The 20,198-nt window shown below is 40.4% G+C and overlaps 1 pseudogene; it reads right to left on the bottom strand.

The window, feature by feature from the left end:
- Positions 1-5,510: 5,510 nt before the first annotated feature.
- Positions 5,511-7,991, bottom strand: LOC148153874 (neurexin-2 pseudogene; annotated as a pseudogene).
- Positions 7,992-20,198: the final 12,207 nt, after the last annotated feature.

The following is a 20,198-nucleotide window of genomic DNA, read 5'->3' as shown; positions in this document are numbered from 1 at the left end:
ATGTCTGTTTAAGTCAAATTTTGCCACCTTTATTTTAGCTGTTTTATAATAGTTGTATCATCAACCTGAGGCTGCTGATTAAAACAAACCCTGTCGGCTAAATCTGCCACATTAGCAGAGCTAAACTCTGCTAATGCTTCTGCATCATCTCTTTTCAAATAAATAAGCACCATTGTTAGTTGTCTGCTTATTAATCACTGTCATAATATAAAAGTAATCATTCACTTACATCCTAATTACATTGACTTGAGAACTCTTGACTTTCCTGCATCTCTACTTAGAGGTCAACCCAAGAATGAGGCAGAGGTCAGCATCAATTACAAAAACAAAGGCCTACAGAGTCACAGAGCTGCTTTAATTACAACTCCTAATGGTAAAACACAAACCTCTAACCATTACAAATTGCATTCTAATAAGATGATTAAAACAGGGAAGAACAGAGATTTTTTTTAAAGCACATCAATCACTAAAGTAATATGTGAGCTTCATTGGTAGAACCTTTACTGTGGCATGTGGAGAGGAAAATGTTTGGTAATAATTAAAACTCTTTGGCTTATTGATTAATGTTTATATTTGTTCCCCATTTTAATCGTCTTCAACAAATTTAATTAAGGAAAATACTTAACAGGATCTTTTTGAGGCATGAGTGAGGTCAGCAGTCAGAGTGGTCTCAGTCTAACCGGACATAACCAAAAAGACGTAACCTGGGTATATTAAGCTACATATTAGCTTCGGACACAATGTGAGGTCTATGTTTAGATGTGAGGTGTTGTGAAATGGAGATGTGTGTCTTAGAAAATCAGTTTTACTCATCCAAGCTGATGTCTAGATTAGCGAAAACAAAAAGGATGAGTATTCACATATTCATATGTGGAATGTAACTGAATATTTCTCATGGAAAACCTGTCTTTTTGAGAAATTTTCTGTATCAAAAACTGAAATATATCGGTGCACTGCTACCTGACACGCTATAGGCTGTAGGACCGCAATTTATTTTCCTTCACCGGTGACTGGCTGTACTCTACAAGACTGGAAAGAGGAAGACTTTAGATGTTATCTTCTGCTGAAACGATAAGGCGGTTTCTACTGTGGATATTATTGCTTATTAAGAAATATTTGGTGTTTAGGCTATTGAAGCTAGTATTTTTAGAATGGTGCTGTTAAATATTTGCAGATTTTAGCAAATACTCAACTTTAGGCTGACTTAGTTGAGTAGTCCAAAAAGTCCAATCACATTGTCACGAGTAAGACCAAAGGACCCGTTATTTGCTCGAAATACACAACGTGCTGTAAGTAGATTCTGGCTTATTATACTTCATAACATATGGGGATACAATAAAATGATGTTTTACTTGAATTATAGTAAAATTCAAGTAATTTTACTTGGATTACTTGAATAACCAGTGGGTTACAGTGTTTGTTCTGTAACCCACTGGTTACAGAACAAACACTGGTTTGTTCTGTAACCAGTGGGTTTCTGGTCCAAACCCCGCCCCCTTTGTCTCTTTGCCATGGTTACAAATATTAATCTTTACATAAAGATTAGTATTCAGGCTCTTCAAAATATTAATGTACGTCTAACAAGCAGTTGTTGATTTATAGATGAAGTAGCATGTATAAATCTAACATTAAATAAAAAGCATGATAAAAACTGTGCTTTTGAGCAAATAAAGCATGTCTGCATGTTTACTGAAAGCTTGCTGATTCGTTTCAGAGTGCATAGAAAAACCTTTCGGGGTGTGTACTTCCAGCGGTCATTGGGCGAGATGCAGGGTACGAACCCGACAGCTGGCCAGTCCATCACAGGGAACCACAGAGGCACAACAGTCTGGTTAACCCAACAGTCATGTTTTGGACTGTGAGAGGAAGCATCTGATACACATGGAGAACATGCAAACTCCACGCACAAAGACCCCAGAGGATGGGAGTGAAAACCAGCACCTTCTTTCTGCAAGGTAACTGCTCCGCCGTTCACCCCTGTCCAGTTTCTTTTTTAAAGGTTTTGCTGGCTCTAGTGGCCTTTATTTGAAAGTAGTCAGAGAGAAAAGAAGGTAAGAGAGGGAAGACCTGCGACTACAGCAACGAAGACTAAGGCCTCCATATCTGGGTTGTGCTTTGCCCATACGCCACCACAGCACCCCAACCGTTCACCCCTTTTCAGTTTTTTCACCATCATCATTCTTACCTCCCCCAAATTTCTGTTCCGGCCTTGCAACACCTTCATATCGCCTCAGCCACCTCGTTTTCCTCCCCTCCTCACTCCATTTCAAAAGGACAAATGCTTCCTGCAGTCATTCTAGCCCTACATTGGTATTCTACTCTCAATTTAGCCGAGAGACAAGCAGCAGTGTATGCTTTTCTTCACCCAGACGGCAATCTTAGGTAAAGTACATGGACAAGAACGCGAGGAGAGAGGCTTTGAGACATTAAAGTAATTATGAAAGTTGGACAGAAAAACGGAGGGAACAGAATAGAACTGCGTGGCTTTTTCACTTTAGCTCCCGAGTCTTGAGCTGCAAGAAGTAATAGTCAAGTAAATACAGAGTCAGACTTTGAGTCGCTGGATTACAAAGGCGACAATATGGCATCTCCGTCTCACCTAAGAAGGTTTGAAAAGGCTTTGATCTAAATGATGCCAGTTTTAGTTTTTCCACCTCGGGTTAATAAAAAGAAAGAAGAACTAAATATTTTTGTTTGGCTGGATATCTTTTTCCAGCGCTGTCAAAACTGAAGTGTGGGCCGCGCAAAAACGCGTCACTTCAAACAACCAGCACGTAACCGGCGGCGATGAAGCTATCTGCAGTTCTTAGCGCTAATTACACGTCATTTCATCACATGGGAAAAGCTGCGAGATACCGAGTGTATTGATTATTCCGAAAGTAATAATGCAACATTTATAAGTCACGGCGATAATGAGGGATGAAGAGCCTTTCCCACCGTACCCCCCACCCAGAGTACAAATGATCAAGATGGAGAGAGCAATTCCTCATGGCTACATGGGGAATTAGAGAATTCACAAGTAGGATGGGGGGAAGACACAGACACATGAAAGCAGCAGAGGAGGGCGATAAGTGCAGGAGGAGGAGAGGAAGGACTGTGAAGTGCTGACAGCAGGTAAAGGGTAAGAAGATAAGAGGAGGAACGGAGTCACCTCAAGAGAAGCAGACAGGGAGAGAGGTGAAGGGAGGTGGAGAGCAGATGGCCTTGAGAAAAGAAGGTAGGAGGCAAGATGGGAGGAATTTTATTCCAAGATGAAGAGAAATAAAAAAAAAGGAAAAAAAAAAGAAGGAAAACAGGATGAATGTGAAAAATAAGGAGAAACCACAGATATGGAAATGGGATGTGTCATTCCAGGGATTTAAAACAGAAGCAGGTTTGACATGAGCTGACGTCCCCAGAGCAAAGGCAGGCAGGAGCGGACAGGAGCAGGCAGGAGGAGGCAGGAGGAGGCAGGAGGAGGCAGGAGCAGGCAGGAGGAGGGAGGAGGAGGCAGGAGGAGGCAGGAGGAGGCAGGAGCAGGCAGGAGGAGGCAGGAGCAGGCAGGAGGAGGCAGGAGCAGGCAGGAGGAGGGAGGAGGAGGCAGGAGGAGGCAGGAGCAGGCAGGAGGAGGCAGGAGCAGGCAGGAGGAGGAAGGAGGAGGCAGGAGTAGGCAGGAGGAGGCAGGAGCAGGCAGGAGGAGGCAGGAGGAGGCAGGAGGAGGCCGCTCGCCAGCAGTAGTGGGCTGGTTCGGAATAAAAGCAGGAGAGGAGCGAGGAGAACAAACAGAAAAACACAACAATGTCGAGTGTCTGCACTGTACGTGATCTAGTATGTTGCATCTTTCCATATTTCATGGTATATATAGTTTTGAAATAAATGTAATATTGATGTAATACTTACAAAATCTGAAGGTTGTATTGTCTGAACAGTCCAGAAAAAGTCTTACCTTAACTACTAGACAATTACAGTATCATTATGAAAAGAACATAAACACTGTCTCAGAGATATTGATTATGATAATAAGTAACTAATTGAAGATGTTTTGAAACCTTGGCTGTGATCGGGAATTTCATACTTTGCAGGTTGGACCTTTTTTGGAATTCAACTCCAAATGATTTGTGAAACATCCGTCTCTGTTTCATCAAAACAACATGCAGTTTGAAGAAGAAATACCTGGGTGTGCGATGCTAATTGACACACTATTGGCTGTCCGCAAAGCAGCCAATCCAGATGTGCCGTTTGTTCCCCCTTTGAGCTGATTGGTTGTATCCCCAAGAACGGAAATAAGACAGTTTATGGCGGCTAGCTTCTGCGATAACCGCCGATACACAAATAGTTCACATTTGGAAAGCATGCCTGCATGTATTAATGCTCAGTCGAGGTATGTTTGATGGTTGAAAATATGCAGTTCTCAGCATTCTAGAGGAAGTCTCAAGTATTCACTAATTTCAGCCATTCACAGGCAGATGTGACCACTCTCCCAGGTGAACATTTCCTTGATCAGAGTTGCCTGTGTTACAGCCTCCACTCTGAGGACAGGACTCTGTGCAGGTCCAGTCATGTTTCTACACACCAAACTCCCTTTTTATGCCTTTGCAGACTGTGCTTCAATGTGCACTGTCAGCCATTATCAAACCAGGGTTTCCCCCCATGTGTATTATAAGCCTGGCAGGCCACCAGGCTTTACTTGTGCCCCCATCAACTTTAAAGATTTTTTAACTCAAAAAAACGGCAGCTGGATGAATGACTGCCGAATGCCCCGACCACCGGGCTTAGCAAGTTTTCTGGGGGGGGGGGGGGACTTTGTCAAACTGTCACCACACAGTCTGCTGGAGCATGAAGTTGTCAAAAGCGGCCTAGTTCAACTCCTGAAGATAAGTCACGCACCATAATATCCTGTCCACCAAACTTTACGCTTGACTCAATTCAAGTGCCATTCCAAGGAAAAGGCAAGAAATGTCCCTTCAAACAACACATTTCTAGTTCTCCATGTTCTAATGACAGCGTGATTTACACCACTTCATCCAGCACTTTGCATTACACATGATCATGTAAGGCTTTAATGCAGCTGCTCAAGTCATTCCACTGAGATCTCTGAACCCTGTTCCTTGAGCAAATTTGATGGTTCTCTTGAAGATTGGTGACCTCTGTGGTCAGAATCCACTGACTCCACCGTGATAAAGTGGCCTGTACACCTTGTGGCCAAAGAAGGAATTGGAACACCTGTACTATTTTTGAGAAGGTGGCTCAATCAATTTGGCAATATGGTGTATGTAAACTTCTATAAGTTCCATTATTGGAATTAAGCATCTCAGCATTCCTCTGAAATCTCCAGGTGGTCACTGGTACATGAACCAAGACAAGTTGATACAGGCTTTTTCGCTGGGTGTGTTTAAGCAATAAAATTACCAATATTTACTTTGGTTATCATTAGAGTTTTGGGGAGGAAAAACTGTTGCATGCATCCAGCATATCAAAACACTATGTTTTTCTGCATATGTTCTTCAAACCAAGTGAGGCAATATTTTCACCTACAATTTCACCTCAGAAAAGCAAGACTGATGTCCAAATTGGTACCACACAACAACACAAATCCAATCAGCACAGACACATGCACAGTGAGACGGGTCCTTACCTTCCTTGCAGTACTTCCCCCTGAAGCGGGTGTTGGTGCAGTCACAGTGAACTTCTCCATACTGAATTGAGCAAAACCCTCCATTGAAGCACGGGTTTTGTTTGGTGCAGAGGTACTCCAGGTCGCTCTCAATGCCTTGGCTGTTTAACAGCGTGGGTGGCATCTCCCCCACCTTCAGATTGGTGATTAGCCCCATGAAGGGTGGCTCATACTTCACAGTGCTGGAGGTCAGAGCAGAGAGGCGCACATCGAGAGGGATCCCACCCACGAATAGGTCGCTGACCACCGCCATTTCCTTCCTCTTTGATTTGACCTCGGCCACTTTTGTCTCGCCGTCCACCATTAGCAAAGTCTCGCGAAAGTTGCGGGTGAGCAAGACCATGTGCCAGCGGTCGTCGTTGACCCGCGTCTCCATGTGCAGAATGGCCGGCTCGGCACAGTGGATGGCGAAACGCAGCTGAAGGCGGCCGCCGGCGATAAGCAGCTCCAAGAAGTCGCAGTTCCCACCGTCGTCCAGATAGAGCACCAAGGCCTGGCTGACGTTGGTCTTGAGACTGAAGCTGAGCTCACCCACGGATCCTGCTTCCCAGCGGCCGTAGCGTGCGTACTGACCTGTTGCCCCACCAAATTCCAGCATGTCCACGGTAGCTAGCATGCTGAAAAGGGCCAAAGGCCACAGGGGCCAGCATAGGAATCTTAACACCCTTGTCATACTAAAATTTCCAATGTTTTCTTTGCCTATTTTTTTTTTTTTATGCTTTGTAGCTACAAAGCCAATCCCCAGTTTCAATTTATATAAGCTGTACAAAAAATTTAAATGGAATATAAAACTTGTTCACAGGAGCCCTGTTCCAAGCGGCCAAGCCAACAGGCAGTATCTCCCTTCACTTCCTGTTACGATAACTCTCGTCCTTATCCTGACTCTTTCCTTCGTTTCTCCATCAGTTGGTGCTTGAAAGTCTTAAGAAGTAGCAGGAGGGTAAAAGAGGGGAAATATAACAGTGAGACGGTTTGAAGGGTCCTGCTGTACCTTGGACTGAAACGTCTCTAATGTCTAGATTTTGAGGAAATTTCCACAAATTTTTGAGTTGTGCCAAACGCTTTGGGGGAGGGTGAGGGTGTTCTTGTCAAGAAAAATAAAAGGACATAAGGTGACAGCTTTAAAGAGTGTCAGCTGCAGGGTATAAGAGGTTCATATTTTCCCCATGACCTCCCACTCTTCCAAAGCCTTAAGATTTATGTAGGTATCGGTTCCATGATTGTAGCAGCAGCTTGCAGCTTTTTTCCTAGAAAAAAGAAACAGAAAATAAATTTAAGTAATATGCCAACACTCTATGAATTGATAAAAAAAATAAATAAATAAACTATCCAAAAGAAAATCTACTTCATGTTTTAAGGATGTACTGAAATATAGTGAGATATAATTATGGAGCTTTGTAATAAAGTTCAATGTAGGGAGCAATCCAAACCCGTGCCTTTACACAGAAATAGTTCATATTTAAAAAGCACGGCGTTACACTGTGGCACACACACACACACACACACACACACACACACACGCACACACGCACACACGCACTACAGACATGCGTTTGCAAACACACACATCATTAAATCCAATGTAATTCAGAGTGGAGTGCTGCAGAGTCAATAGCTATGTGAATAGCAGATCTTGACCCTGGGGCTCAACCTGATCCCCAGCCATTAATTCTTGAGTGAGATTTAATTTCCATCACAGACAGTCTAAAATTAAAGCAAGACTCAACTCTGCTCATGCTCCCCCCCCCCGTTACCCTACACTGCTTTAATGTGACAATACCAATCATGGCTGGATGCAAGAAAAGGAAAGAGAAAAAGAGAAACAGACAGAGAAAGAAGCAGCGTAATCGTGATCTCAAAGCACAACATGGAGGAAGATTAGGAAGGACACAGAGAGCAGCTGGAAATGTCAGAGACAGACTTTAATGAAAAAGTGAAATTTTGGTCATTTTGCCTTGCTGGACGTTCTTGTTTCCTACCATAAAACAAAATACAACCCTGCATTCAAGGCTGGTTTTCACTTCTTATTATTAAGCCTAATAAAGCAAAGATATATACAATCAAACACACTAACAATATTAAATCCACTTCAGATCAACAGCACATTTTAAAGCTTCTCACTGCAAAAAATAAATAAAAAAAAAAAAAAAAAAAAAAGCCTGAAGTCAGTCTGTGCAGACGCGCTGCAGCATCTCCCTGACAAAGATGAAAAATGTGATACCGTAAACACTTAAGTCTAGATTCCACAGGGAGTTTGTTTTGGTTTTGCTATGCTCCATTTTTTAAGCCCATTAAATATCTCTTTGAGGTTTCCTCCCAGGAGGAGTGTTTTAATGGAGTGCACACATAAAGGCAGTCAAATAGCTGTTGATGTGCAACTGCTCCAATCATCTTATTTGGGTAAAACGTCGGGTTGGAGTGTGGCAGTAAGGAGGTCAAGTTGGCTTTTGATGCTCATGAGAAAAAGTAAGATTTACATCCTGCCTGGTTCAATACAGCTGAGTTTAACATGTTTAACGGGTTGAAGAACCCCTGTAATATTTTTTTATAATACATTACATTTATAAATGAGGGTCAACTGGGATAAAGCAGCTTCTGAAAAGCGAATAGGAGAGATAAAAGCAGTCCAGCTTACTTTGTGCATGTGTGTGAACACTTTCCAGAAAACAGTGTTTTTACTACTAAAATACATGAAACAGATATATGCAAAGGTTTATTCCCAATTTGTTTAGAAGCTAAGCCAGCAAATCAGGCAAAAATAAAAAGTAAAACTAATTGCTAAAAAAACAAGTACTGATATATATGTATCTTATGAGTTGAAATACTTAATCTTTCACTTCTGAACTTTCACTTCTGTCTGATTACAGTCTTAGAGATTGCTGAGATCGGATTTCTTGCGTTCTAATCGTTGCTGCTTTTGTCAATGCTGAAATTCAGTCAGTCCATATTTCAACCGTTTATTTCCTAATAAGCTGGAAATAACAATGTATTCAGGAAAATGGGAATATTGAATCTCACGGACACCAATCAAAGATTTTAAGGTACCTGAAGCTACAGCATGGATTAACCTTTTATTATTATTATTATTTTCTTTACTTGAATTTGAGGATGAACTATAAAGTACTGCAAGACACTTTTGAGCAGGTTTGAATGAAAAACATGGCGCTGAAACGTTTGTGTTGCAATGTTGCAGCAGTTTCATAATGTTCACCATTTTATGAAATTTGAGTGTCTGTTTCAAACTGTCAAACCACAGCAGGCTGACTTCAGTCAGACACTTCTTCAGATCTGAGACGATACTGACTGCTACAGAGACTCTTCCTACCCATAACCATCAGAAGCTGTGCAAAAAAGTCTTTAAATAGTAATATGAGTTACAGTAACTTCTAATTTACCTTTGGGATTAATACAGTTTTTTTGTAATTGAACTGAATTTGTATTTATTATGATGTACTACATGTTTCTAGTTATGTTTTCCCCTCATTGTTATAATATTTCCCTTCCTCTCTCTCTCTCTCTTTTTTTAGCATATTATTTACTAAGACCTAGTTCAGCTAGGGAACAATCAACAGTTAAAAGTCTGGCTTAATATTATAATCTAAATTATTGGATCCAAAACTGGAATGCATGGCACATGAAATGCAGAAGCCTGCCAAGTCCTGCCTCCAAACAGTCTACTGCGCACTTATGGTGGTGATGATTAGGATTTGATGTATTGTGCAGCTCTGGTTTTTGATGTTGTTCTTTGAGAGAGCAATTCCAAACTGGCATCCTCTCTGTCCAAATAAATAAAAGCCACGGAGTGAAAAGCTTTACTGAAACCCTAAAAGGCTGATTTTATATGATCCTGTTCTTGTCCAAACGTTTCTCATCTATGAGAAAGTTCTTTGAATGAACATTTACATTTTTTGTAGGAATCAACGTAGGATTCACAGCAGTCAGTAACAGAAGTTAACATTTTTAAAAGACAGCATCTTAACTATAGTACATTAGATCCCTGAATATTCGTGGATCATTATTCACCCATTTCAGGAGGTTTTTTTTTTTTGAAAAACTCGCCTATTCACAGATTTTCCGTAGAGCTAAAATATTCACAAATGCAAAAAACATTCAGCTACTTGATCTTCCCAAGGTTATGAGTAAAGAGCAAAAAAAATAAATAAATAAAAATAATAAGTGGACCCAAAACAGAACTTTGGGTACCTCACATATTAGATCGATAGAATCTGGCATGTGATGTATTTGATTTCCTGTTTGAAATGTTCTAGATTTGTGGTGCATAGAAGCTGAATGCCGTTTCTCCATGTTTGGTTCTGGAGATGCAGAGCCGACCAGAACCAGAAGACCTGAGTGGTCTGGAGAGGTTTTCCCAATGTACAGTGATACTGGGAAAAATAAGAAAATTTGTGTGATTAACAATACTTTACAAAAACACAAAATGGAACAAAATGACTGAATATAGAGTGAAATGCGTCTCTTGCAAATTCCAAAACAACTAAGTAATTGTAAACTTTACGTTTCCTTATTGTGAAACGATACAAAGTTGGCCGAGTTCAGCCGATGTTTCGTCCCTCAGTGACCATCATTGGTGCCTTCACTGTGTTCCTTTGAGAAAATTAACTGCTTATGGCTGCTGCATCCATCTGGTTTTACGACGGACGATTCAGAATCGTCAAGAAAACCTGTAAATGCTCTCACCAAGAAAAAAAACAATGCTCTCTCTCAAATTATACATCTAAAGAACAGAAAAAAGTTGGTAGAAATTCACTGTGAGATTGAATCTTTCCCCACCGTCATCATAAACTTTCACTACACATTTTGTCCACACAGAGCTCTTCACCCCTCAGAATAACTCAGGAGTCATGTGAGCCACCGTTGACCCATTTCCTCTCTCATCGCCCCCCTGGGGAAAAGCTGGCTTAATCTTGACAGACTCTGTTCCAAAGTGTCTGCGGCTACGTTCAAACTGCAGCGCAAAGTGTCCCATTTCTTATTTTTATTTCGTCACTAGAGACAACGACTGGATGTCACTGAAACAATAGAACATACAGCGACGCAAGTTGCTCTCACACGGCAAATGAAAGCAAAACTCTATTGCTAAATGGACTGACAAAATTCCAACACAATTAAAAAATGAAGAGATAAACTGACTTGTCCGATGAAAAGAGGAGTATGGATCTCTCTCTCTACAGTCTGATTCTGTTTGGAGGAATTTAATATCTGCTTTTCCTCTGCACTCTCGGCGTGCCTTGGCTTAAATGTGTTTTCATTTTTAATCCAGCTCTTGCCGAGCTCCGCCTTGGCCCCTGGTCTTTAGATTCCCCCACAGGCCGTCGCACACCTGTTGCATGGAGCGGCGCCAGGCTTTCATCTTCTTCCTTCGGCAAACACTCAGCCCACCGACGATCAGATTAGGCCTGCTTCGAATAATTTGCCATCCGTCAGTGCTAAAGGGAGCTCACCGTGTTGCATTTCTCTCCGCCGTACTGAACGCGTCATTTAGAACCGACGACCGCACACCTTTCTGGTAGCATAAAACGACTGAGGAAACTCAAACATTTACACGGCGGGAGGATAATAGAGACGTAGCTCAGGAAAAAAAAGAAGAGCGTGTGAAGTGGGCGAACCAAGGAGTTTGTAGAACACAAGCAGGCACTCAAACAGCATATCCTGGCAAAAGTCATTCATCTAGGCGTGTGAGAAGCCCACTGGTGTTCCATCAGTCAGCGTGAAGTTGCTGCCGTTGCTACCACTGAGCTCTAATTACCCAGAGCAGCATGTGAAGCTGCTTTCAATATTTCTGGTCAAGATGGAAAACATGGGCAGTAAAATAGAGGAAGAAGAAGAAGAAGAAAAAAAAAAGATATTAGGCGACGGGGAACAGCAAAGTTAAACATAATAAAACGTGTTGGGTCTTAGCTATGAAAATATCAAATTACTATTGCTTTATGTTCTCTTTCAGATGTCATATAAAAGCCCTAACAAGGTGGTAGAGTTAGATAGATGCCAAGAAGCAGCAAATGAGTAGGAGGAGGGAATCATTGATTCATAGAACTTAATCAAACAAAACGAAAACTGTAAGAGATTTTAATCAGCCTTATTTGACAGGCTTATTGAAAGTCAAACTTTTCTGCTTTGATTATTCTGTTGTTGACTGAATTTAGTGATATGTCAAAAACTGTTCTCATCATTTTATGAGAAGCGGAGGAGGACTATAGCGACTTTGGCAAAAACACACCAGACAGGAGTTATACTGCAAACAGGAAGAGTACAGAGACCTGCAACTGCTGCAATTACAGCAAATAAAGCATGTTTAGAGCTGCAAATACCACAAATACAGCTCAGTATTAGTCTGTTGGTCTTTTAATTCCACCAGGTTGTGTTAATAAATGTCTTAATTTTCATTCAACTCCATTTTCACACCTGCTGGTGTGGATAAGAGTTCAGATTGATGACTGTATAAAAGAGCATCTCTAAATTGAGGTGGTAAAATAATGCAGGGATACTGGGATAAGTACTACTATCCATGTGGTTCAATTGTCTATAATTTTCAAAAATACTGAACATAATGGGGAGGATCACAAAAATATCTGAATGAGACATTTACTGTGCCAAAAACAAGTATGCACTGTCGATGTTTCAAGTTTCCTCTTACAAAGAACAGAGGTCTGTAATTTTCATCATAGTCACATATCAACTGTGAGAGACAGAATAAAAGAAATAAGTCTAGAAAATTCCAATGTATCATTTTAGATAAGTTAATGTGCGTTTTATTGGAAATTAAATAAGTGTTTGATTCTATTGTGTACAGTTTCACTGAAGGAGTCTCAACTTCTCAGAACATCAAGAAAAGAAAGGCTTTAAGACTTTCTTTTCTTAATATCTGCTTTTGTTCTGCAAAAAAGCTTTTTCACAAACTTTGTGCACACAAAAAGAGTTTGACTTCAGTTCCCCTTTGCTCTCAATGAAAACATCTTGCATACAATCATATGAAAAGAATAGTTGGGAAATAGAATTTGGCTTTTCGAACAATCCTTTGTAAAGCATCGCTTTTAGCAGCATTTAGCATCAATCTCTCATCAGCCGAGGATTGCTACGTTTAAGCGCTGCGGCGCGCCTTGATTCTAACTACAGGTTCGACGAATAACAGAACAAAGGATGAGATTGAGTCGACAAAGAAGCAGAGTAACTCCTAAAGGAGATCTGAAAGAAACGGAGCACATAGAAGCCTGGGGGGGGCAAAATGAGGTAATCAGTACCTACTCAGCAGAGTCCCTCACTCGTTTTAACCAAGTGAGCTACCACAGAGGTGTGCAAGCCTTCCTTCAACATCACGTTACTGCCTTTGATCAGCCGAGATCCGCTGGAGACCGGTCGCGGCTGTACTTGGCTCTGCTGAGGAGATGTTAATGGAGTCAGATCAAGGGCTTAAGCCTTTGCTGTTAGCTCTGGAACGGCGAGATTATCAGGGACTTTAGCAGGACTCTTTGTTAGCTTTTTGGACGTATTGTTGAGGAGGCTGAGCTTCTCATGGAGATACGCAACAGGGTCCAAGAGGTGGAGGGAAAGGAAGCAACATCATTAAGGCTTCCTTATATTGACAATTTATTGTTTGTAATTCCCAAACTTTTTCATGAAGTCAGTCAACAAACCGACACAATCAGGAATAAATTGAGAGAGGGCCTCTGTTTGTGAGGCCAACATGACTAATGAAATATTAAAGACACAAGAATCTAGCAGATAGGCCAACTAGTATTAGTACAACTTGTACAGCAATAGTCTTTTCCTACGTCCAATCAGATTTTTTTCTGAAGCAAAAATTAACCCCTATTGGGCCAAAAGAAGCGGCCTTGTTGTTCCTCGATGTCTCGATGACGCTTGTGCGTCAGATTTATGTGCGTACCAGAAACGCGTGAATGGATATTTGTATGTAAGAAAAAGAAAGGTGGCTGTAGTTATTCAACAAAAAATAACTAACCTTCTGGGCATAGTCAAAATAATTTCATTTAAATAACAAATGTTAATCTTACCCAAACTTATACCTATTAATAGTGAAATCCAACAAACCACTTAATTGTGCAGTGTAGGCAATGCAGTGCATCACACAGTTAGAATCTGTACACAGACCATTTGTTTTTACGATTCAAAAAGGAAATCAGGGGTTCTTTAAATAATTGAAGAGGCAAATTGTTTCAGTGGTGTTCCCAGCATGCATATGTAGCATCTACACCAATAAGAGTCAAATTGACACAGATCAATGAAAACTGTGGCTGGGTCCTCCTGATGTTGAACGTCTGCCTGGTAACCGGATGTAGGTTGCTCTGTATGTGTGAAATGCTAAAAGTTTGCTGCAGGGAGAGGGGGGGGGGGGGAATAAGTGGAAAACTGTGTTCGTCTGTGTGCGAGTCTGGTCATCAGCATGTGAGCTGGAGCCTGGAGATGTTTTGGTGGGAAGCGCAAGGCTGACTGGCCAAGCCTCAAAATTCTCCTGTTTCAATTAACCAGCCCAGCAGCCTGCAGCTACACCGCTCTTATCTGGGCGGAAGGGGAGGAAAGAGACAGGTATGTGTAGAGAGAGACAGCACACAGGCAAGACAGGCAGCGGTGGAAAGTGACAAAAAAAAAAAAAAATGTGCAAAGTGAAGAAGAACCAGTGGTGAAAACATAGAACTTTAATCTTTTGTCATTAAGACACAAACATTCACAGTTTCTACTCTAGACCAATCACTAAATAAGACTTAAAATGTTAAGTAATTAAACTATTTAATTCTAGCTGTACTTTATGGCTGTATAACTTCAGAGGAGCTTCAACAAACTCATTAAGGCTACATTTCTGTGTTTATTTTTTTGTTTTCATTGGTTTGATGACAGATTCGGATTTTAAATGTCATCTTTTCATTAATCGTAAGTAGAAAATAATAAACCGGAATAAAGTTGGTCAAACATCCATCTACGTGTAATTATCTATATAACCTGCTTCACTTTGTGATAAAGTTCCTGAAATAAATAGAAGTTCCGATAATATTCAAATTTATCCGACAGTCTGCATGGTTGAACCTCTACTTCTTTATGTTTTATCTGTCATAATGACCATGCTGACAGAAAACCCATTTATAAAAGGAAGCCGATGATCAACCTTTACAACCAAACCAGACAAAATGCATGTTGAGAACAAAATGCAATAAACATCATTACCTGTATGGAACACACAGTCGCCATGGCGAACATTTTTCAAACCAGACAAACAGTCTTTTTGAAATACACTGTGATTTATTATGTACCTTTGCACCTTCTGACTGCTCATTGTTATTATTCTGTAAAACTGAGCTACAAGAGTCACCACTCTGCCACATAACATTCTCCTTCAGCCCAGAGTAAGTGATGGATTTCTGAATACTATATTGAATTTCATGTATTATTTGTGCGGGTGAGAGCTGGGGGCAGAATGAGGAATAAGAACAGTGAATGTAAAAAAAAAATAAAAAATGGAGAGGAAGGCCAGGGAATTAAATACCAATTCAGACGTAATGTTGAATGAAGGCCAACCAGTCACTCAAGAACACATTCAGAAAGAAATTAGTTTAGGATTTGCAACAAGCATGGCAGTTTCACTATTATACTGAGCCTATTGTTACTAACAAACCAGTTTTGAGATGTTCTAAGTCTCTGTTTATATAAGTTCTCTATTTATTTAAGACTTTGGGTTAGGTTTAAGGTTAGAGTTAAAGGTGCCAACTCCGGACAAACAACCAAATAAACCTGGTGCTTTTTGTTTCGTTTTTTTATGAGAAAAAAATTGGTTTTTAAACACCTAGTATTGAATGAAAACAGAAGAAATACCATCTGTACAGTCAGTTTTTATGATCATTAATAACAGAAGACGTCTTTGTTGCACGAAAACAGAGACAACTTTAAACTGCATACGACTACCACTACTGTAACTCAACTATCTGTGTCCTAATCAGGCAGAAGACGAGTTCTGAACACTGAAAAGTGTCCCAGTTAAAGCTACAGAGGATTGTATTGTTGCTAACAAATCAAAGGGATCAAAAGAAACACAGACTCTTAAGAGATCTGGGGACCGACCAAAGCAATATGCCGGGGTCTGTATATTATGCTCGGCGTTATATCTTAGTTATTCCAGCTTGCAGTGGTGTTAAGAAGCCAATATGATTACTAAGAGTCGGGGCCTACGGATATCCAGAGCAGGTGAGCAATGTGTTTAATTTCACAGACCTTGTAGACCCACTAAGCTCATTATGGGCCTCTCAATTCCCTCACTGATCTTCCTATGGTGGCATATTGATTTGGGCAATATGGTTGAAAGCTGTGTATAACAAAAGACCTCTCAACAAGGTATTCTCATAAGGAGGCGACTGTATGGAGTCTTTCACTTTTGAGCCCCAACGCTGCGAGTAACTAAGAATAACTGATGAATGGGGGAACTGACACCGCGCTGAAAACATTGATTTGGGTCGCCTGTAGAGCCGCTCTAAATCGGGCAGGTGGTGAAGTAAATCGCACAGGTTTAGTGTCACACACACACGGACAAAATACACAGTGGGCAAAAAAAGAAAAAAAAAACTTTTTGGGAGTTAGCTAGTTGCACAGGGTGAGATAATATTGTTCCTTCCTGCAAACTCCAGAAATTGAAGAAAGCACCGAATCTGCAAGACAAACTGCATCCTCCTTCAAGCAGCCTCAGCGGGGACGTTGGACAGGAAAAATTATGACCCCTAGGATAAAATAATATTACACCAGCTGGCTCTAAGGCCAATTGAAACCACTCAGTGTCTCAAGATTTAGTACTGAAACCAAGTGGAACAGCGGAAAGTCAGCCGTTCATCTGATCGATGCAAAATGCACCGCTGACGACCTTGTAAAACCCATCCATACCACAGAGGCTTTACGGGGTTTTTTCAGGAGAATAATGTTGAATGTTAATCATCGAGACATGACCCTCTCTAAAGGCATAATAGATTATAACCATCTATGGATTCAGCATTTTAGCACACACTAGAATCCGTTTGGTGCAGTGCGCTGGTAATGCATAGTTGTGGGCACTTCATAATCGCCTGCATGTGTAGCACACCAAGTACAGTTTAACTTAATGTCTCTATAACAGATAGCTCAGCATATCGGTGGATCACCAGCATGCAGACTGCAGGCTTCCTGCAGAGTTCCATGAAAAAATCCCAAGATTTGTACAATTGCTCACTCAGTCATTTACATCCATCTTAATAAATTAAAAATAGAAAAGAGGATTATGAATTTATGGCACATATTTCTACAAATTTAAGGATCCTACAAAAACAGACAGAAGAGAGATGGAAATGGGAGGAAAGAAGGAGGGAAAGAGAAAAGAGGAGAAAGAAAGAAAGCAAAAAGAGAATGAAACAAAGAACACAATGAACAACATGAGGAAAGAAAAAAATAAAGGAACCAAGAAACGAAAGATGGTCAAAGAATGAAGGACAAAAAGTGAAAATAGGATCAAAGGACATATGAGAAATTAATCAGGGAGGAAGAACTAAGGAAAGAAATAAAAAAACAGGAGAGAGGAAGGAATTAAGGACACAAGGAGGCAAGATGGAAGGAATAATTAAAGAAAAAGGCTTGTGAAGGCTAAGGACCGAGGTGACAAGGGAGAAAAGAAGGAAAATAGCAAAAGTTGCAAAGTACCTTTAAACAATATTCTACCATTCAACAAAGTTTTGAAAACACATTTTTTGCTGAGTCAGTCAGTAGCACCGACACTTAGCACCTGTTTCAATCGTTCCTGGAACAACCAGTCCATACAAAGGGACAGTCACACAGTGATGCCAATGGTAATGAGCATCTGCTTCTGGGAAATATCAGATAACAGCCACATGCAGAAACTGCAAACTGTGTTATGACAGATCATGTGTTAAAAAAGAACAACAAAAAAAACAACAACACATCCAATCAGAGCCAGGAGGAGGGTCTTAGAGCTGTCAATTTCCCCATGTGCATGCTGATCACCTACCCATCTCCATACATGACCTCCCTTGCTCTCTGCTAAGCTGCAGCCATCAGCAGAGCCTGTTGTGAATGCTAAAGCTAGTTAGCTTTTCCACCAATGACAGTGTATATAGTTTTCCTATAACAATGAATTGTTTCTCTGCCATTAGCACATTTGGCAGCATGTTCACAAGGATGACTGACAGCACTAAGACCCTCCTCCTGGCTCTGATTGGTTGTTTTGGACCAGGAGTGGTGCATTTCTTCAGACAGCAGTATGTAACGTTTTTATATCCTATAAAAACGTTACATACACCAGCTTCAAGATTATTTACTGGTACAATTTTCCACACAGTCGGCAGATTGCTCACTTCCTCTTTCCTGAACCGTGTGTAGTTCCCCCTGAACCATGTGTAGTTCCCACTTCCCATTAAGGTTCCTATCAGATGTGCTATCAAAGCATGTCTGATAGGACGTGCATCTACTAGAATATGCATCAACCAACATTTTTAGCATTAATGCATCCCTTTGGCTGTATTCTCAGTGAAAGAGGTATGAAGCTAATTAGCTTCACTAGTCCACCAGCTCAGGTGTAGGGGTGCACACCTTTGTGGGTGGCTTGCCCAATTCACAGCAAGACTGGAAAAACAATTTGGGATTTGGGAAAATAATCCAAATGGCAGTTGATGACCGTTTTTGAATCCATGTCATGTTTCTGTCTTACAGTTCATGCAATAACACAGCTGAGGATTTACCGTGCGTCTTTTGTGTAAGGTAATGCAGCTAGCCGCGAGGCTCATGACTCGAAGCATTTTAATACATTCAAAAAAAAAAAAAAAAAAAAAAAAAAAAAAGAGAAAAACATGCCTTGGTACCTGGGAACATAACATGTAGCACGACGATGAGAAACACCACAGACAATAGAGAGCACCCAAACCGTGTTTGGAGTGGGAAGGTAAGAGGAACAGAGCGGAGCAAGAACATCCAATTCAATTTCAAAACTGTGCCGGCTCAGTGTACAAACACAAAGGCTTCATTACGAGCAGATCCCCAGCTGAAGGCAGGAGTTAATTCACCGTCTTCAGGCGCAAACAGCGGGGGGGGGGGAGACGGACATGGGGGGAGATCAGGGGGTTAGGGTGAAGGAAGCAACAAGAGGACTGCTGGAGCAGAGAACGTAAGGTGACATGGAGAGGTGAGAAAAGGGGGGAGATCTGAGGAAACACTAAACAGTAGTTAGCTTGCTGTGCTAAGAGCATACTAATGCACTATTAAAATGGAGCACTAGGCCAGAGAGTAATGACTTCCATTATGTGTCTCTAGATACTCGAGTACTAGAGGCATGTTATTGCATCCATAAATCTGGTTGCACATTAAATGATCAACTTTATGAATAAGTAACGGGCTGCACAGTAAATGGACACGGCTAAAGATAGACTCGTTCATTAATAAAACGTTGACTGACGTGTCAACTCACTTCTACACATTTCTGAGTCTTTCATTTAAAATAAGCTTCCTTTTTGTTTTTTTGTTTTTTTACAATCCCATAAAATTCTATAAAACTTCACAGTTGTTTTCTTAAAGATCCTATTCAATGTTTCCCCCAGAAAACTTGCTAAGCCTCCGCTTGGGCAGTCGTTCAACCAGCTGGCCACTGTGTTTTTGAGTTTAAAATGTTTAAAATTGACAGGAAGTTTAAAAATATCAGCTGATAATTATGTGTTATTTAAAAATTGGAAGATTGATATCTGAACACCAACTATAAAGTCTTAAAAAATTTTTAAAAATGCAAACATTTAAAAAAACTTAGATAAATAAGCAATGCTAAGCCTGGTGGGGGCACAAGTAAAGCCTGGTGGCCCGCCAAGCTTATAATACACTGGGGGTAACCCTGCTAGGTTCACACTGCAAAAAACACAACATTTTTCAAAGTAATTTTGGTCAAGTTTCTAGTGCATTTATCTTTGTACACTTGAAATTAGACACAGGTAACTTAAGTCAGTAATTTCTTAATATTGATGAAAAGGTTCTTGTTCCATTAGCAGATTATTTCACTTAAACCAAAACATTTTTCCCATGTTACTAGGCCTGCCACAATAAATTTTGCTAGATGATAAATTGTTCCAGAAGTTATTGCGATAAACGATAATATTGTTGTTTTGAGACCGTTTTAAAATAATATAATGGTAATGGCAAAATAATAACGCAAGAACACGTTCTAAAAGATCAGTAAACTTTAAATTTTAATGAACATTTAACACTGGAACTGGAAGACATTTTAAAAATCCAAAATAAACCAAAAAGATACCAAAAATCCTTGTAAACAAAATTGTCCTTCAAAAAAAAAAAAAAAAAAAAAAAAAAGGGCTGGTTGAGAGCAAAGCACCAAACTGAAGACTTTTATCATCCAGTTTTTGGTAGAAAAAAAAGAGAAAAATGATAAATCATGCCAATGGAAATTACTGAGTTTGTTTTAATTTATCATGCAATTCATTGATCTATTGATTATTGCCTACATAATAAGTGAAATAACCTGCCATTGGAACTAGTACTAGTTTAATCA

Source organism: Poecilia mexicana, unplaced genomic scaffold (genome assembly GCF_051168715.1).
Source record: "Poecilia mexicana isolate PSO_F unplaced genomic scaffold, ASM5116871v1 scaffold_18, whole genome shotgun sequence".
In the NCBI taxonomy this organism is placed as follows: domain Eukaryota; kingdom Metazoa; phylum Chordata; class Actinopteri; order Cyprinodontiformes; family Poeciliidae; genus Poecilia; species Poecilia mexicana.
This window is presented reverse-complemented; position numbering and strand designations above follow the sequence as displayed.